The following is a 6,336-nucleotide window of genomic DNA, read 5'->3' as shown; positions in this document are numbered from 1 at the left end:
GTCCTATGAAAATTCTAACTCCTCGGACGTGTGAGAGACTTCTTTCGTAAGTTCTTCCGAAATAAGCTTCTAGAACATTCTGCACAACTCCCCGAAATAATCTGCTGATACACTATTATTAAGACACATTCAAATTCGCAAAAAAAGAAGAAGCTCTTTGAGGTACTATTTAAGACTGCAGACATCTCATCAGCACATTTAAACAAGATCAGACTCAAAAATTTACTCTAAACTTTTTTTTTAAATGTGCTTGAACCTTTTGACTTTTCCCTGCTTTGGAATTTAAGCTGACAAAGATACTGTGCTTGGATAGTCAAGAATGAAAGAGAATAGCTAAACCTTACGAGGCTTGGCGACGGACTTGGAAATGTTTTTTTTTTTCTTTTCTTTATTTGGAAATTTAAGCGTTTAGTCTTGCCTTATCTTGACAGATTTGTCTACCATTTGTCAACTCTAGCAACAAAGTTGAGTTTTCACATCTAGTGTCAGCAAGACGATAGTTTCAAAGACCCTTGTGAACCTTTGACAATATTTCGTTTTGACAAGTTTTATGTGTGTTTCCAATAAATTTTGTATGAATAAAATTCGCGGTTTAGTTCAGGAATTATATAGATACTTGAAAGTCGCACGTCAAGGAATGACGGGTGAAAATTGCTTCTACTCTTTACATTTGAACGAAGACATTGCCTGTTTGGGGATATTTTGATAGTTTAAATTAAACACTAATTCCACAGTGAATTAAACCTAAACTCCAGTTGGTAACTTTCATTGTTGACCACTTTTTCGTTTCTTCATTCCTTTGAAATGACAGTTTTACCAGTAAAACAGTTAAGTTACCGTATCGAGTTCAGCCTTGTCACAATAGTCTTTTCCTGCATGTTAAACATTACCAAAACATAAATTAGCGAGTTTCATAGTTGAAACACGCAAGTTACTCGATCATCAACTAGTATTTATGTGTTCATAAATGCTTCAAATTTTCCCATAGTCGCAAGTGTTAAATTTTTATCTGCGCGAAAAATGTCCTTAAAGCCTTCAAAGCAAATCCACATCTTTTTTTTAGGATTAATGTGATTATGTGTCACATTTCATCTTGTCACCTATCTTCCCTTTGTCACATGTCACGCTGTTTTTTTTAAGTTTATATTTATCAGGAAAAGTGGGGGCTAAACCTCGCTCTTGTCAGAAACTCACAATTCGTAAATGGCACTTAAAAAAAAACTAGTATGTTGTGGCCATCACGAAACTTTCTTCTATATTTTTCTTTTTCTTTTTTTCTGATCCCTCCCCATGCTTGACGAGGAAGCAATATTCCCAACAAAAACAAAATGACACATGCAAAAACTTGACGACTATCCCAATGTCTGAATTATTGCAAAAGCAAAGCAAAGAGCGAAAATTGAAAGTTATTTTAAAAGCCTTGCTTGAATGAATTACAAATATTTTATTTGTTAACAAACATAAGATGGCAACAGTTCAAAATTTTAAATCATTGAGATAATATTTCCTATCATTTCCATACAATTAAAATCACGAGAAATACGCAGACGACAATCTATTACGATTTATCTTTCTTATTGTTGCATTAATAAAAATATTTTTATTCGCAAAAAAAAAAAAAAAAAAAAAAAAAAATCAACACCTCGTGGAGCGATCGGCGTCAAAATAGAACCAAGGCCTGTTTACATATGGATTCACATATATTCCAAATTTCAACCAGAACGTAGCATTACTTCTTGAGATAGGGCACTCAAAATGGAAAAAAGAACGGGTGATTGCGCTACCCCCCTTTTAGCTGTTGACACAAAAATAAAATCAGTTCTTATACCCACTAAGGGCTACTTGCCGATAAATTTTTCTTTCATTCCGTTCATTATTTCTTGAGATACAGCAGTCACAATTGACGCCAAAAATGTTCTACAGCTCAACCCCCGTTTGAGTTATTGACACCAAAATTGAATCAGCACCTGTTCCTGTTAATACCAACATATGGACCAAGTTTTGTTTGATTCCGCCAGTAACTTCCTGAGGAATAGCAAGCACGCGTAACTCGAAAAACGTCCCATTGCTCCACCCCCCTTGGAGGAATTCGCGCCAAAAACTAATGGGCACAAGTTCACATAGGGGCACATTATGTGTACTAAATTTCGTTCGATTTCATGCGGTAGTTTTTGTTGTAGAGCGGCCACAAAAAACTGGTCACACACAGACGTGACACACATACATACACACATACATACATACACACATACATACATACACACACACACACACACAGACAGACAGACATTTTCCAAAAATGGTCGAAATGGAATCAGCACACCTCAAAACGTTCGAATCCGTCAAAATTCGAAATTCGAAAATTTGCTCGAATCCAATACTTTCTTCTATATATTAGATATAGAAGAAAGTAAAAATTCGAAGCGATTTCTGTAACGTAAGGTGAGTCAAAAATTATTTCCCACAGTGTATGAGTTCCAAGTATAGCAATCATTCATTTAAAGGATTCTATATACCCACAGTTTTTCCGCAGGAGACAATATTAATTCTTCTGGAACATTTCAAACAGGAACGGATACTAATTAAAATTAAATAATGCCCGAAAATGAGGTTTCCCGGCCGAGTTTTCTCTGATTAATAAAAACGATAATGCAAGCAGTTGTGGCAATTGGACAATTGCCTCAAAAGTTATAAGGGAAACATACTAACAGACCAATTTCAATATCTCATCTTTTCTTGAATTTTTGTAATATCTTTGTAATGATGCAATTTTGTTCTTAATTTTTTAACGATTGAAGCGTTTTTTTACTTTCTTCTATATCTAATATATAGAAGAAAGTATTGGATTCGTGCAAATTTTCGAATTTCGAATTTTGACGGATTCGAACGTTTTGAGGTGTGCTGAGTGCATTTCGACTATTTTTGGAAAATGTCTGTCTGTCTGTGTGTGTGTGTGTGTATGTATGTATGTGTGTGTGTGTGTGTGTGTATGTATGTATGTGTGTGTGTGTGTGTGTGTGTATGTATGTGTGTCACGTCTGTGTGTGACCAGTTTTTTGTGGCCGCTCTACAGCAAAAACTACCGCATGAAATCGAACGAAATTTGGTACACATATGTGCCCGTATGTGAACTTGTGCCCATTGGTTTTTGGCGCGAAATCCTCCAAGGGGGTGGAGCAATGGGACGTTTTTTGAGTTACGCGTGCTTGCTATTCCTCAGGAAGTAACTGGCGGAATCAAACAAAATTTGGTCCATATGTTGCCATTAACAGGAGCAGGTGCTGATTCAATTTTGGTGTCACTAACTCAAAGGGGAGTTGAGCTATAGAACGTTTTTTGTCGTCAATTGTGACTGCTGTATCTCAAGAAATAACGAACGGAATCAAACAAAAATTTTTTGACAAGTAGCCCTTAGTGGGTATAAGAGTTGATTTTATTTTGGTGTCAACAGCTAAAAAGGGGGTAGCGCAATCGCCCGTTCTTTTTTTCCATTGTGAGTGCCCTATCTCAAGAAGTAATGCTGCGTTCTGGTTGAAATTTGGAATATATGTGAATCCATACGTAAACAGGCTTTGGTTCAATTTTGACTCCAATCGCTCCAAGAGGTGTTGATTTTTTTTTTTTTTTTTTGCGAATAAAAATAGCTTTATTAATGCAACAATAAGAAAGATAAATCGTAATAGATTGTCGTCTGCGTATTTCTCGTGATTTTAATTGTATGGAAATGATCGGAAATATTATCTCAATGATTTAAAATTTTTAACTGTTGTCATCTTATGTTTGTTAATAAATAAAATATTTGTAATTAATTCAAGTAAGGCTTTGAAAGTAACTTTCAATTTTCGCTCTTTGTTTTGTTTTTACAATAATTCAGACATTGGGATGGCCGCCAAGTTTTTGCATGTGTAATTTTGTTTCTGTTAGGAATATTGCTTCCTCGTCAAGCATGGGGAGGGATCAGAAAAAGGAAAAATATAGAAGAAAGTTTCGTGATGGCCACAACATACTAGTTTAAATTTTTTTTAAACATATTATTGATCCTTTGTATTTGTTTTTATTCATAATTTTTAACTTTACAGGAAAACAAGATAAAAATAAGCATTAATTGAGTCAGATACGTTTTTCTTCAAATCAAAATGGCACAGTAAATTCCTGTTACAACAAATTGAATCGGACCGTAAAATTTGTTCTGAAATTTTGCTCTAAAGAAATTCAATCAATAAATCGGAAATTAAATCGGGACTCAAAGCGTAAGTCGTTGAAACGGATATTTCCGTTGCGTTGGCAATCGGTATTTGTTGTAACGGGACATCTCTGAATTTCAAATGTGTACTGCACGTGACTCTGATTTATAAAAATGGTTATTATTCGTCGGAGCATTAAAAAAAAAAAAAAAACTAGCTTTTTCTCATGCAAATAGCGTTTAATCAAAGAAAAAAAAATGGAAACACATAATTACTGCATTTCTTTAAGTAATTTATTTCATTGTTACTACTCATATTTTATCTTTTTGTCTTTATGCGTATTAAATTCAAAATACAAATTACTTTAGAGCAAGCAAGTGGTCATAATTGTGTTGTTTAAAAGCATAAAGACGAATACTCTCTTACTATTCATGCCACTAAGATAAAGAAATCGGAATATAATTCCACTCCAACTAGAACTATTATGCCATCTAGCAGCTTCTTAACTTATAGTTCCGTCAAGCTGAATAATAAGATTTTCAAGCCCACTATTTCTTTCACAAAATATATTGCTTTATGCGTCACAATTTCTATGCTTTCTCCGTTGAACTGGAATAAAAACGGAAGAAGATATCCTGGAGGAAAATATTTCTTTCGATTTGATGTATTTTTTTCCCAACAATAATTCTCACTGTAGTAGAAGATAAATCAAACGTTTCTGTGCAGAAATTTTATGAATGAAAATGTTTTACTTTCATTTTTTCACGTCATTCTCTCAGAAAAATTTCATTCAAGCCCAATAACATTTTTCTTCGTTCATTTCCCCAAATGTCTCACTGTTGTATTTTAAAGTGAATTATTTTAGTTAACTTCTACTTCAACCCGCAAATCAGTTATGATGCCTTTTATTAAGAAGCTTATTTATGTAAGAAAATGAAAAACAAATTATGATTGGAGAAAGTCCTTTATTTAATTATTATTTTTTCAATAAAAAATTATGCACAAAAAAGAAAAAAAAAACATACGATCCACTTTTGACACTTCGAAAAACTTATATTTGAAATATTTTATATTTTATCAATAAACTGAAAATGAAATGTAACTTGGATTATTTTTCAGAATATTTATCATAATGAATACAATCAAATGGCACCTGTGGTCGTTCAAAAGGATTTTTTTTCTATTTGCAGTTTTTGCATATGTTTACGAGCAAAGATAAACTTTAACCGAGTTTTCCTGAAATATCGCAATATCACTCGTATGGATTTAGTACTCAATACTCCATTATAATCTCATAATGTTTCATTTCACTGTAAAATATAATTTTTTTGTTTTGTTTTGTTTTTTAGTTGTTTACTTATTTTGACGTGTTTTATCTATTAAGTGCTTTTGCCATACGTTTTTATGGATTCAAATATACAAAATTATGTATATTTCTATGGGCTGAACTTAAACGGTAAACAGCTAGAGCTATCAATCAATGAGAATCATGATAGACAGAGAAAGAATATAAAAGCGTACTGTCCAACCACGGATTGCGTGGAATTTTCAAACGTCCAGATAAGACGAATCTATGTGAATAAGGGGGAAAAGTAAAAATTTGATGCGTGTATTCGCTCATTTGAATGAGACTCCTTCTGCAAAAGCTCACATCGGTAAAAAAATAATAGATTCGTCCATTTCCGACTGTAAAACGGATGTTTGTCTTTCCATACAATCCGTGGTCAGACAGTATATGAATAATATTTTTTTTTACTCAAAAAGGTGGAACCAATTCTCTCCCCCCCACATACAACATCCTAACAGTAGTTTTCAATTATTACAGATTGATTAGATCCAGTATTTCAGCATAGTGATTAAGCTAACAATTGATGCAAGGGCGTCCATATATGGGGGCAACTGGGGGCTCAATCCCCCCTTAGAAATTAGAACTTCCTTTGCTTTTGGTACTTTTTCTTTGCAAAAAAGTAAAAACATTTCTTCTCCAGCCATTAATGAATAATTTATTCAAAATGTCAAACTTTAATGACTCTAATCTGTACTGAAATCGGTTTCTGTGGGGAAAATATCCTGCTAAACCATATGAAAAATATCTGAGCCCCCCCCCCCCCCTAAAATTTTGCATATGGGCGCCCATGATATTAAGGTATCA

The sequence above is a fragment of the Uloborus diversus genome, chromosome 5 (assembly GCF_026930045.1).
Source record: "Uloborus diversus isolate 005 chromosome 5, Udiv.v.3.1, whole genome shotgun sequence".
Taxonomy (NCBI): Eukaryota; Metazoa; Arthropoda; class Arachnida; order Araneae; family Uloboridae; genus Uloborus; species Uloborus diversus.
Note: the sequence above shows the minus strand (reverse complement) of the source record.